A 13,945-nucleotide genomic window follows, 5' to 3' on the forward strand; every position below is an offset into this window, starting at 1 on the left:
CAAGGAACTTGAAACATTGTATGAACTATTAATATATTTTCTAATAAATAGGATATTTTCTACCTGCAGGCTGCAATGTTTTTATTTGTTAGCTTTATGTAGACACATTTTTACATATTGGCAATGGCAAAATAAGTTACTTTTAGATTTGTATCATTTTAATTTACATAGAATGTTGAGACTTTATTATAAATTAAATGACACTGTTCCACGAAAATGTGCATTTGAAAATAATAACTGGCACTCAGATCAGTATAAATGGTAAGATAACTTGGCACTCCAAATGGAAAAGGTTGCCTACAGCTGGTGTAGCCTATTGCCTACAACTTCAGGAATCTGCCAAGGCCAGCAGCAGCGGGAGGAGGAGGTTCGGGTTGGGAACAGTTTTTCTTGTTCTGGTTACCCAATATTGATCTCTGGCTCCCTCTTTAGTAAATTGTTTGTCTTCATTTTTAATTGCAGTGCTTAAAGAGTCAAGAAAACTTAGTAGCCTACATATAGTTGATTTTATTAAAACATCAGGTGTGTCAATATATGGACAAATAAACGTTTTAAAGTTTCGACCAATCGATTGGTCGAAAGAACAGACAAATCTCAGTCGACCAAGATTTTGTTCGGTCGGGGACAGCCCTAGTTTGTAGTGAGGCGTGTGTAATTAGTGATGCTAACTGGACACTGCCTCGGGCCAGACTGAAAGACTACTTCTCAAACCAACAATAATCCCTTTGTAACATGTCAGGTTGGAGGGAGTGTTCACAGCATATATTATAGATCCATGGAGAGGGACCTTTCTGTCCCATTTCTCTCTCCTCTTTCTCTAAATCTCTGTCAACCTTTCTCTCTCACCATACAGTGCCCATCGCAACCAATCTCTCTCCCCGGAATGGATAGGTTAGTTAACTCATAATAAATGAGGGGTCTAGAGTGAAGAGTTCATAGTAAGAAGGGTGATGTTTTGTCAAGGCAGATAAGCACCATTGGTGCTGCTGCTGCTGCTGCTTGTGTGTGTGTGTGTGTGTGTGTGTGTGTGTGTGTGTGTGTGTGTGTGTGTGTGTGTGTTGTGTGTGTGTGGTGTGTGTGTGTGTGTGTGTGTGTGTGTGTGTGTGTGTGGTGTGTGTGTGTGTGTGTGTTGTGTGTGCTGTTGTGTGTGTGTGTGTGGTGAGAGAGAGAGAGAGAGAGATTGTGTGTGTTCCATTCTGGGTAATTGGCTTTTAGATGTATGAAACTCGTCCAGGCACAAGTGTTTTTTTCCCGGAATAATATGCCTGCAGGTCTTTCTCAGGAGAGAGAAGAGAGAGAGAGAGAGGCCAAACCACACGACTAACAATATTGGACACTTTATGGAACACAAAGCCTTCACTATCTCATCCTGTAATATCTCATCCTGTAATATCCAGAGAGCTGGTAGTCCCATCCACCAAACTACCAGCTGTGAAACAGGGAAGGGACTCAGGGGTTTGCTAATTTGATATAGAGCAGAACTAACTCACTCTATTKAATTAATCAAAACAGGAACATTTTACATTTGGCTAGAAATGTAAAAGGAAATGATCACGACAGAGAAAAATGTCTTCCTGTGTGCTACCTATATCTCCCCACTAGTATCCCCATATTTTAATGAAGACAGTGTTAGCAGTTGATGTTAGTCTTCAATAACACAGATCCCAAAGCAAATCAGGGGGAGAAAAATAGGTTTATTCAAAGAGAACAAATCATATGCTGGGAAGTAGATGGTCGATGTTCATTCTTCCCTGTCCTCAGTTTTCTTCACAGAACAAAGCGACAGGATGTAATTTATTCATTTTTTTCCCCAAAATKAAAAAATKAAAAAAATAATCACATACACATGGTTAGCAGATGTTAGCAGTGTAGCGAAATGCTTGTGCTTCTAGTTCCGACAATGCAGTAATAACCAACGAGTAATCTAACCTAACAATTTCACAACAGCTACCTCATACACACAAGTGTAAAGGGATGAAGAATATGTACATAAAGATATATGAATGACTGATGGTACAGAACGGCATAGGCAAGATGCAGTAGATGGTATCGAGTACAGTATATACATATGAGATGCGTAATGTAGGGTATGTAAACATTATATTAAGTGGCATTGTTTAAAGTGGCTAGTGATACATTTTTTACATGTATGGCAGCAGCCACTCAATGTTAGTGGTGGCTGTTTAACAGTCTGATGGCCTTGAGATAGAAGCCGTTTTTCAGTCTTTCGGTCCCTGCTTTGATGCACCTGTACTGACCTCGCCTTCTGGATGATAGCGGGGTGAACAGGCAGTGGCTCGGGTGGTTGTCGTCCTGGATGATCTTTATGGCCTTCCTGTGACATTGGGTGGTGTAGGTGTCCTGGAGGGCAGGTAGTTTATAACCCCCAACCCTAGCCTGTGGTTGACCGATTAGAATTCCTTGCAGTAAAATTGGGCCAATGGCCAAATAACAAGTATCCTGTTTCAGGCTCAATGTATAGACAATTCAGACCAATGAGATCTTGCCACACGTAGCTATGAGTCCAGGACTGAAACCCCTACACAGATTCTAAACAGATGTTGAAGTGAAAAACAACTATTTCCATTGATCGTTAATTCCCTATTGACCTCTAGTCGTCTGCATTGTGTATTATCTTAAAATATTCTTACAACAGCTTCTCCATCCTGGAGGGGGAAATCAATCTTTTCCAGACCCAGGGACATGTACTAGTCTGTGGCGACCTAAATGCCAGAATTGGACAAGAACCTGACACCCTCCGCACACAGGGGGACAAACACCTACCTGGAGGTGACAGCATTCCCTCCCCCATATGCCCCCCTAGGCACAACTCCGACAACATAACCAACATAAACGGATCACAACTACTGCAGCTCTGTCGCACGCTGGGTATGTACATAGTCAATGGTAGGCTATGGTAGGTACACTTATAGCTCATCTCTTGGCAATAGAACTGTAGACTACTTTATCACTGACCTCAACCCAGTCTTTCAGAGCGTTCACAGTCAGCCCACTGACACCCCTATCAGATCACAGCAAAATCACAGTCTACTTGAACAGAGCAATACTTCATCATGAGGCATCAAAYCCAAAAGGAACTGAATAATAATAAGAAATGCTATAGAGGGAAGGAAAGTAGTGCGGAAACCTACCAAAAAACTAGGCAACAACAAATTCAATCCCTTTTAGACAACTTCCCGGACAAAACATTGGACTGTAATAGTGAAGGATGGAAACTCAGCAGTAAAAACCTAAACAGTATATTTGACCTCTCAGCTTCCCTTTCAAAACGAAAAATTTCAAACAGAAAACCGAAGAAAATGAACAGCAATGACAAATGGTTTGATGAAGAATGCAAAAACCTAAGAAAAAAATTGAGAAACCTATCCAACCAAAAACATAGAGACACAGAAAACCTGAGCCTACACCTTCACTATGGTGAATCACTAAAACAATACAGAAATACACTACGGAAAAAGAAGGAACAGCACATCAGAAATCAGCTCAATGTAATTGAAGAATCCATAGACTCTAACCGCTTCTGGGAAAATTGGAAAACACTAAACATTAAACACTYTTCAAAACAGAGATGTATAGATAAATCACTTCTCCAATCTTTTTGGCCCTATAACAAAGAACGAACAGCATAAACATATACATGATTGAATACACATCTTAGAATCAAACTTTAAAGACTACCAGAACCCACTGGATTATCCAATTACATCGAATGAACTACAGGACAAAATACAGACCCTCCAACCCAAAAAGGCCTGTGGTGTTGATGGTATCCTCAATGAAATGATAAAATATACAGAACACAAATTATATACTTAAACTCTTGTCACGTTCTGACCTTAGTTCCTTTTTTATGTRTTTATTTTAGTTTGGTCAGAGCGTGAGTTGGGGTGGGCATTCTATGTTGTTTTTTCTATGTTTTGTTCTATGGTTATATTTCTATGTGTTTGGCCTAGTATGGTTTCCAATCAGAAGCAGGTGTCAGTCGTTGTCTCTGATTGGGAGCCATATTTAGGTAGCCTGTTTTCCTTTGTGTTTTGTGGGTGGTTGTTTCCTGTGTCTGTGTTTTCACCATKTGGGACTGTTTCGTTTTGTATCATTCACTTTGTTATTTTTGTATTCTTAGTGTTCAGTTATTAAATTGAATATGGACACTTGCTGCGCTTTGGTCCTCCTCTTCTTCCAACCACGACAAGCGTTACAACTCTTTAACATCATCTTTGGCTCTGGCATCTTCCCCAGTATTTGGAACCAAGGATTGACCATCACAATCCACAAAAGTGGAGACAAATTTGACCCCAATAATTACCGTGGGATATGCGTCAACAGCAACCTTGGGAAAATCCTCTGCATTATCATTAACAGCAGACTCGTCCATTTCCTCAGTGAAAACAATGTACTGAACAAATGTCCATTTGGCTTTTTACCAAATTACCATACGACAGACCATGTATTCACCCTGCTTACCCTAATTGACGAACAAACAAACCGAAACAAAGGCAAAGTCTTTTCCTGCTTTGTTGATTTTTAAACTCAATTTGGGATGAGGGTCTGCTATACAAATTGATGGAAAGTGGTGTTTGGGGAAAAACATACAACATTATAAAATCCATGTACACAAACAAGTGTGCGGTTAAATTTGGCAAAAAGCACACACATTTCTTTCCACAGGGCCGTGGGATGAGACAGGGAGGCAGTTCAAGCCCCACCTTCTTCAACATATTTATCAAGAATTGGCGAGGGCACTAGAACAGTCTGCAGCACCCAGCCTCACCCTACAAGAATCTGAAGTCAACTGTCTACTGTTTGCTGCTGATCTGGTGCTTCTGTCCCTAACCAAGGAGGGCCTACAGCAGCACCTAGATCTTCTGCACAGATTATGTCAGACCCGGGCCCTGACAGTAAATCTCAGTAAGACAAGAATAATGGTATTCCAAAAAAGGTCCAGTTATCAGGACCACAAATAGAAATTCCACCTAGACACCATTGTCCTAGAGCACAAAAAAAAACGATACATACCTCGAGATATCAATTAGGATTTGGCAAAAAATACTTGAATCAGTTATAGAACCCATTGCCCTTTATGGTTGTGAGGTCTGGGGTCTGCTCACCAACCAAGAATTGACAAAATGGGACAAACACCAAATTGAGACTTTGGATGCAGAATTCTGCAAGAATATCCACCATGTACAACGTAAAACCCAAAATAATGCATGCAGAGCAGAATTAGGCCAATACCCGCTAATTATCAAAGTCCAGAAAAGAGCTATTAAATTCTACAACCACCTAAAGGATGCAATTCCCAAACCCTTCATGACAAAGCCATCACCTACAGAGAAATGAACCTGGAGAAGCATGCTGGTCCTGGGGTTCTGTTCACAAACAGACCCCACAGAACCCCAGGGCATCAACACAATTAGACAGAACCAAATCATGAGAAAACAAAAATATAATTATTTGACACATTGGAAAGAATTTACAATAAAACAGAGCAAACCAGAATGCTATTTGTCCCTAAACAGAGAGTACACAGTGGKAAAAAACCTGACCACTATGACTAACCCAAAATTAAGGAAAGCTTTGACTATGTACAGACTCAGTGAGCATAGCCTTGCCATTGAGAAAGGCTGCCAAAGGCAGACCTGGCTCTCAAGAGAAGACAGGCTATGTGCACACTGCCCACAAAATGAGGTGGAAACTGAGCTGCACTTCCTAACCTCTTGCCAAATGTATGACAATATTAGAGACAAATATTTCCCTCAGATTACACAGACCCGAAAAGAATTTGAAAACAAATCCAATTTTGATAAACTCCCATATCTATTGGGTGAAATACCTCAGTGTGCCATCACAGCAGCAAGATTTGTGACCTGTTGCCACAAGAAAAGGGTGACCAGTGAAGAACAAACACCATTGTAAATACAACCTATATTTATGTCTATTTATTTTCCCTTTTGTACTTGAACTATTTCCACATCATTACAACACTGTATATAGACATAATATGACATTTTAAATGTCTTTATTCTTTTGGAACTTTTGTGAATGTAATTCTTACGGTTCATTTTCTATTGTTTATTTCACTTTTGTTTATTATCTATTTCACTTGCTTTGGCAATGTAAACACATGTTTCCCATGCCAATAAAGCATTTAAATTGAATTGAAATTGAGAGAGAGAGAGAGAATTAGTGGGGAGGTCATTTGATGACTAATGATAACCAACCTGACAGTAAGACATGATGTCTTTCTCAACCTAAAGTGCAGACTGGGTATGAACCGTTTAGAAATTACAGTGCTTTTTGTACATAGTCCCCCTATTTTAGGGGACCAAAAGTATTGGGACAAATGAACTTACATGTGTATTAAAGTAGTCAAAAGTTTCGTATTTGGTTCCATGGTCCTAGCATGCAATGATTATATCAAGCTTGTGACTCTACAAACTTGTTGTTTGCATTTGTTGTTTGTTTTGTTTGTGTTTCAGATTAGTCTGTGCCATATAGAAATGAATGGTAAATCATTTTTGATCAAAGCTCTAATCAATTACATGTAATTACAAAAATTACAAAATTACAAAAAAATGAACTGTAATTCGTTACGTTACCAGCAAAAATATTGTAATCAGATTACAGATGACAGATTACAGAGCCAAAACAACAAAACATTTGTCACTGTCCCAAAACTTTTGGAGCTCACTGTACATATCCAATTAGTGTTTCTGAAGGAGAGTGAAAGGTAGAGAGGGAGAAATCATACAATTAGTGGCACTGCTATGATAGAGGACACCTTATGTATGTTGAAAAAATGATTGAGATGTATTTACATTGCAGGTAATGATGCAAACTTGATCCAGATAGTTTATTTAAWTTTTTTAAATTAAAATAATTTGCCAACAAACGTTCCTTGATTTGAAAAAAAAATAAACATTTAGCCAATAGAAATTACCTTGACTTGAGGGGAAAAGGCAAAAGCGCCATATCCTCGCAGTAGAGCCATAGGCGGAAATCCCAGGGGGGACGGGGGGGACCACGGACCCCCCCATCCTGGGGAAAATATGATTTGTCCCCCCCAATATATCACTGTAAACATAACTATGTAATTTCAATAATATTAATAATACGCAATGAAAGCACTTGTGCTGATTATAGACACTTAATAGTGCGTTTTTAAGTTTCATAAGATTGCGACCCCCCCGCCCTTTGCCCCACAATGGTTTGATCCACTGCCAGTTCTTAAGCTTGCAAGGTAATAGAGGGCTCGTATCTACTGTCCGAAAGGCACTCCGTAACTGACGTGAGGTAATCCAGTCAATCGCGCCTTAGCAATGTATATATTTTTTAATGTTGCAGGGTTCACACACTAGCTGAATTTGCAGAGCTAGCGCGCAAACTAAAGCAAACATTAACTATCAAGCTAGCTAGTACCTATTCCATTTATGTGGCGTCGTCAAAGATGGAATATTTGCTATCGTCAATTAATTCCAAGATTAGCATGCAGCTGTAGTGCTTCAAAGTTCCTGTGATAAGGTTAGCGATAAACTGAAAGTCCAAACTGAACAGAACTACACTCTCTTATACCATGTCTTAAATATATTTAATGGTCTCGTTGCAAAAGCTAAATTGTCGCTAGTGAAATTTTTTATTTTTTTTTCACCTTTAACCAGGTAGCAAAGATTATAGCAAACACCACAGAAACGGAATTGGTGCTCGCTAGCTTTGCAAATTCAGCTATTGTTGGAAGCCTGGCCAATATGAAACAAACTATGTTAAAATTCAAACCGTGCAGCATGTGTTGGTAAATGTGGTGTGGCAGCTAGACCGGTCAGCCACCAGCCAGGTGAAAAAGCGAAAAAAGTAAAAAGACGGACATCAGAGTATTTTTCAGTACACCAAAACGCAAAGTAAGAACTCTAGTAGCCTAATATCTCAAAGACCAGTTGATAAAATGTTCAAAAGAAAGAAGTGAAATGCTAATGGAAATATTTCACAATGATGTCATTAGGCAGAGCAGGCAACAGATGGCACACAGACAGCAGAGCTGMGGACAGATATGCAGGGACAGACTGGCAGAGACAGGGAGTCTCAGGTAAGTTTGTTGAGTCTTTGTTTGGCAACATTATGAAAGGTTCTCAATTTTTTTGATTTGTAAAATAGGGACATAATTGTAAAATGCCATGAATACCCCCACTCTCAATTTAAACTGGTGACTGAACCAAGATTTGTTTAAGGCAATGGTATTGCTGTTGTGATTAATTGTGTAGTTTTGGGTACCGGTAGTTAGGAGTACAGCAAACACCTTATTTCTTTTCTASGAGACAGACTGAGTCAGTGAGGGTGGTGAAAGGGAAAGAGCCAAGGAGAGAGACTTCAGAGGACAGTGTCACAGCCACGGCAGGACCAGGTGTCACCCTTGTTGCCAGCAGCACCAGTATAGGGGACAGTGGCACAGCATCGTCCAGTTACCTCAGTGATGACACAAAACCATATCAGCCACACCCACAATTTATAGAACCGCAAACTCTTGCAAACGTTTCAAGAGAGAGGAACACTGCACTGATAAGGAACATTGCTATAACTATTATTATTAGTAGTATTATAATGATTTAAACAAGTTGGGACAACCCTTCAGTTAACTACTGTACATAACAATTATCCAGTAGTAGTGATTATGGTCCCTCAATATACATTTAACATATTACAACATAGTCTGTGTTACAGCACTACTTTTGGTGTCCCCCTCAGGAATTGCTCCTGAGAAAATTTCATGTAATTGTCCCCTCCAAGGTTGATATCAGATTTTCGCCCCTGAGTAGAGCTCTGTGACAACATGTCACTCGCCAGCTCTCCCTGAATGAGGAGAACGGGCATCGTAAAAGGACCTGCTCTAACCAGACGTAATGAACAGCGACTATAAACACCGCTTAAACCGGAGAAACGTGCAACCTGTGGATAAAAATGTGTATCCACTTGCGCGCACTCGACTAGGAGGAGCGAGTTCACAGCAGCAGTGAGTAGATTGTTGGCGGGGAGAACCAAAACAAATATGAAGTTCAACGAACTGATATGATTACCAGAATGTGGCATCTGTTCTTTATAATACAAAACACAAAGTTTGATGGAACTAGCAATAGCATAGTTAGTAAATGATTGGCAAACAATAACCTTAGAAGCCTATTGGTCAGTTTGTGTGGGGAGAAATGGAGGACAATATAACAGGCACTCTGCGCATTCATGTTTTTTACGTTTGTCGTGTCATGGTATTTCTCACTGCTCTCAGTATGTCAATATAGAATCCATCTCACAGTAATCTAGCTGTTATTATAAATATGTCACGTTGTGATAGATAGTTCGTAGCCCAGCCCATATTCTCCGAGTTCATCTTTTTTAGCCCAGGAGTAGCAGTCTTTAGTTACATAGTTCTGTTCCCCACCATGTTTACATACAAGTACTCCTTGTGGTCCCATCAGGCCTCACGCATATTGACTGGTGTTTTCTCCATGTCTTTCCATGTCATGTTTGAAACAGATATTGTATAGATATGACCCTTAGCTGCTGTACTTTCACACATTGTTTCTGTGTACAAAATGTACCTGGGCATGTGTGTTAGGGTTGGAATATTTTCCTGATATTTTACAAATGTTCCATCACCAGAATTTATCACGTATCTCCGGGGTAACCCGGTATTTCCCGACAAAACCGGAAGTGTCATTCAAAAGGATTATAAAGCATATAAATAGGCCTGTGTCTGGATTTGATAAAAAAAAAAAAAATTCAAGCCTGATGCTATCTGAGCCTGATGAGCCATACATTAAATACATTTTATGAGCCCAAGCCCAAAAAAGCCCAAATGATTGTGCCATTATCCATTACATATATGATATAGGCTACTGCACATTACACATGACAGAAAAACATACAAGCCCATAGATGTAGCTAGCTATATGCTCTCTTGTGTAATTAAATGAAACTAGCTTCAGTAGGCTAATCTTTTTGAGTGTGAACTGTATTACTGTACTGTATTGTATTATACTGTCTTATATGGACTGGAATTACGCACATCGTTCCAACCATGATAAAGCAGGGAGAGAACATGCGATTCTGGCGAAGCACATGCTGCCTACAAAGTTACATGTATAGGCTAGCGAATTTGATTTTAACTTAGAAATATAATTGGGCCTATTTGTTTAATTAGTAAGCTGCCGCATATATCGTTCAGAATATTTCCCCTAATGTTATCAGCCTTCCTCCTCTTGCTCTCTCTATTGTTGCTTCATTCCTTCCTCGCTTTCAACAGGTAAAGGAAATACGTTTCATTCTAATGACATCCTTGAATAATGTAGAACTACAATTAGATGCAGAAGGCTTTCACGAAGATGGATTAGTTATGGGTCTGAATAAATAACTGCTACAGCTTACCACCATCGCACGTCACTCTTCCTCCAAACCACCCTTGAGTTCTATTGGCTGCTGTATTGAACATTCAAGTCAAATCTAATCAAATTGTATTCGTTGCATGTGCCGTGTAGACCTTACAGTGAAATGCTTACTTACAAGCCCCTAACCAACAATGCAGTTTTCAGAAAAATAAGAGTTAAGAAAATATTTACTAAATAAACTAAAGTTTWAAAAAAAGTAACACAATAAAAGTACCAGTACCCGAGTCAATGTCCTGGGGTACATATCAATCTTGAACAGGATTATCTATTTTGAATGTCATTTGAAACGAGTTGATAAGACTGCGAGAGAGGGCTCGCGCGTGCACTGATTTAAAGCAACGATATTTGAGTGATAGGCTGTTTAAAAACTCTGCAGCTGTAATAAAATGTATATATATATATATAACTTTACAATTACAAAATAAGGTAGCAGAGAAAACAGTCTATGACTTGGGTGGCTGAAGTCTTTGACAATGCTTAAGGCCTTCCTCTGACACCGCCTGGTATAGAGGTTTCTGGATGGCAGGAAGCTTGGCCACAGTGATGTACTGGGCCGTACTCACTGCACGCTGTGTGTGTGTCTGTGTGTGTGTGTGTAAACGTGAAATTGATTGGGGCAGATATTGCAGATGGCCCATGCTACAGATGGCCAGTCAGTCCAGTCCTGTCCTGTGTTATCTTGGCTGGCTGATCATTAGACATGCCGGCCTCTCTCTGTCCTCCTCAGGCTCCTGCTCCCCAGCTGCTACTGCCGCCATTGTTCCTTCATACACTGCTGCTGGGGATGTTTGTGTGTGTTTGTGTGTGTGTGTGTGTGTGTGTGTGTGTGTGTGTGTGTGTGTGTGTGTGTGTGGTTTGTGTGTTGTGTGTGTGTTGGTGTGCACGTTAGGTCTATACGTTTGAGAAAGCTCTATCAGGTGTGTGTGAGTCGGTGTGAATGTGTGTGTAACTTAGCCAGTGTTATGTGAGCATAAGAAATGGGGAGAGAAGGAGACAAGAAAGTGGTGTGTATGACCATATGTGTATGACCCTCTGTTCATATGATCCTTATGTCAGATGGCGGGTAAGGAGGAGGCGTAAAGGAAGGGGGGTGGGGTATTTTAAGCATGCTGGCCCTCCGCTCTGACCCTGCCCACCTCCTGGCCTTCTGGCCCTGACAGTTATTAACTGACGAAACGACCGCACCTCCTGTTGCTCTTTGGCCTCTTAAGACACACCGTGTGTGGTGTGGTGTGTGTGTGTGTGTGTGTGTGTGTGTGTGTGTGTGTGTGTGTGTGTGTGTGTGTGTGTGTTGTGTGTGTGTGTGTGTGTGTGTGTGTGGTGTGTTGTTGTGTGTGTGTGTGTGTGTGTGTGTGTGGGTGTTGTGTGTGTGTGTGGATATCCAAATGTTAGTATTCGATTACTTGAGTGAGTGTACATTTGGTTTGAATAATAACACTCAACAGAAAAGTTTTTTGTAACAGATGTTTCGCTTGTCGCGTCCTTGGCTGATGTGGTAAGATTAGTCGAAAGCAACATATTTGTATCATTTATTTATAGTTTTTGAACTTGATACTCGTGGATATGCTGAGAAAAATGTCTCGATTATTATTCGATGAATATAAAATAATTTCAATAACTCATCGCGTGGGTGTGTGTGTGTGTGGTGGGGGACTGCTTCTTAAGACCAGAGGGCCAAGGGTCAGACAATAAGGCGCCGGTAACAGCTTTGTGTTTGAGCTGACACGCAGTCCAAGGACAAAACACTACAGTTGCTTGGCAGAGCATGGCCTGCTGTCACTGAGTTGTGTGTGTAAAAGTCAATGTCTGCAGTGCGCGTAATTGAAAGTTACAGCTCTCACCGCTCTCTGCCTCACCTCACCTCTAGTCATCTTCTCATCTCTCTCTTTCTTCTATCTCTCTCTCTAGTCTCTGTGCTCTCTCTCTTTTCTCTCAAGTATCTCTTCTTTCCTCTCTCTCTTTCTCTCTCTTCTCGTTTCTCTATCTCTATCTCTCTTTCTTCTTCTCTCTCTATCTCTCTCTCCTCTAATCTGCTCTATCTTCTCTCTCTTCTTTCTGTCTCTCTTTCTCGCTCATCTTTCTCTTCTCTCTCTCTTTCTATCTATCTCTCGTCGTCCTCTCTTCCTCTACTCTCTCTATCTTCTTTCTTTCTCTTTTCTCTTATCTTCTCTATCGTCTCGTCTTCTCTATCGTCCTCCCTACTTTCTGTCTACTCTCTCTCAATTCTTCTTCTCTTCTCTTATCTCTCTCTGCCTCATCTATCTATCTCTTCTCTCTCTTCTCACTCTCTCCTGTTCTCTCTCGTTCTCTTCTCTCTACTCTCTCCTTTTCTCTCTCTCCCTCTCTCCCTCTCTCTCGCTCTTCTTCTCTCTCCTCTCTTCTCTCCTCCTCTCTATGTCTCTCTCTATGTCTCTTCTCCTTATGTCTCTCTCTATGTCTTCTCTGACTTCTCTCTCCTCTCTCTCCTCTCTCTTCTCTCTCTCTCTCTGCTCGTCGTCCTCTCTCTCTCTCTCTCTTCTCTCTCTCCTTCCTCGTCTCTCTCTCTCTTCTCTCTCTCGCTCTCTCTCTCGTGTCTTCTCTCTGCTCATGTCTCTCCTCTCTCCCTTCCCCCTGCCTTCTGATCTCTCTCTGCTCTCTCTACTTCTCTCTCTCGATCTCTCTCTCTCTCTCTCTCTCTCTCTCTCTCTCTCTCTCTCTCTCTCTGCCTTTCTCTCTTTTTTCTCTCTCCTCTTTCTCTCTCTGCTCTCTCTCTCTCTCTCTCTCTCTCTCGGCGTTCCTCTTCTCCATTCTTCTCTCTCCCTCTCTCTCCTCTCTAACGTGCTGATGATGACATGGTCATTGTGGTGTGTCATGTGTTACTGGCGTGTTTATTGTGGTTCACTGCTCACTCGCCCCATATGTTTTTTTCAGTCCTATAGTAACGGGCAAGGTGATTGGTTTTGGCGGTTGTGTTCTAAATTACGTTACTTTACGTTGACATTTTGTGCGAACTGAAAAGTGGGCTCTTGACAATTCATTAGCCCTACGACCCCATTCATTAAGACAGCTACGAGAGCACATTATCACGAGTTCAACAAAGAGTCTAGTGAGAGTCCTTTCCTCTCACGTCATCTTTTCTGTCCTGTGTCTGTCAGGTCTGTGTTTGTGGACCTTCTGCTGCTGCTGACAGATCAACAGGAGCCAGTTGTAAGAGGGGGCGTGTTGAGCATCATACAATGTAGTACACGACAACGTCTTACACATTACTGGCTAGGTCTTGACTAGTCAGACTCTCTCTCTCTCGTCTCATCTCTACTCTTCGGTATCTCTCAGCTCTACAACATCTGACTCTCTACTACTCTCTCAGTCTTACGTTCTCATCTCTGCTCTCTCTCTCTCTCTCTCTCTGTCTGGACTACATGCATCTTTCTCTCATTTGTCTCTGTTCGCTTACTTTCTATTAACCCTGTAGGTCTGGTGGTTTTAGAGAAACAGGAAGTTGGGGGAGGGCTTTG

Source organism: Salvelinus sp. IW2-2015, linkage group LG1 (genome assembly GCF_002910315.2).
Source record: "Salvelinus sp. IW2-2015 linkage group LG1, ASM291031v2, whole genome shotgun sequence".
NCBI classification, from domain to species: Eukaryota; Metazoa; Chordata; class Actinopteri; order Salmoniformes; family Salmonidae; genus Salvelinus; species Salvelinus sp. IW2-2015.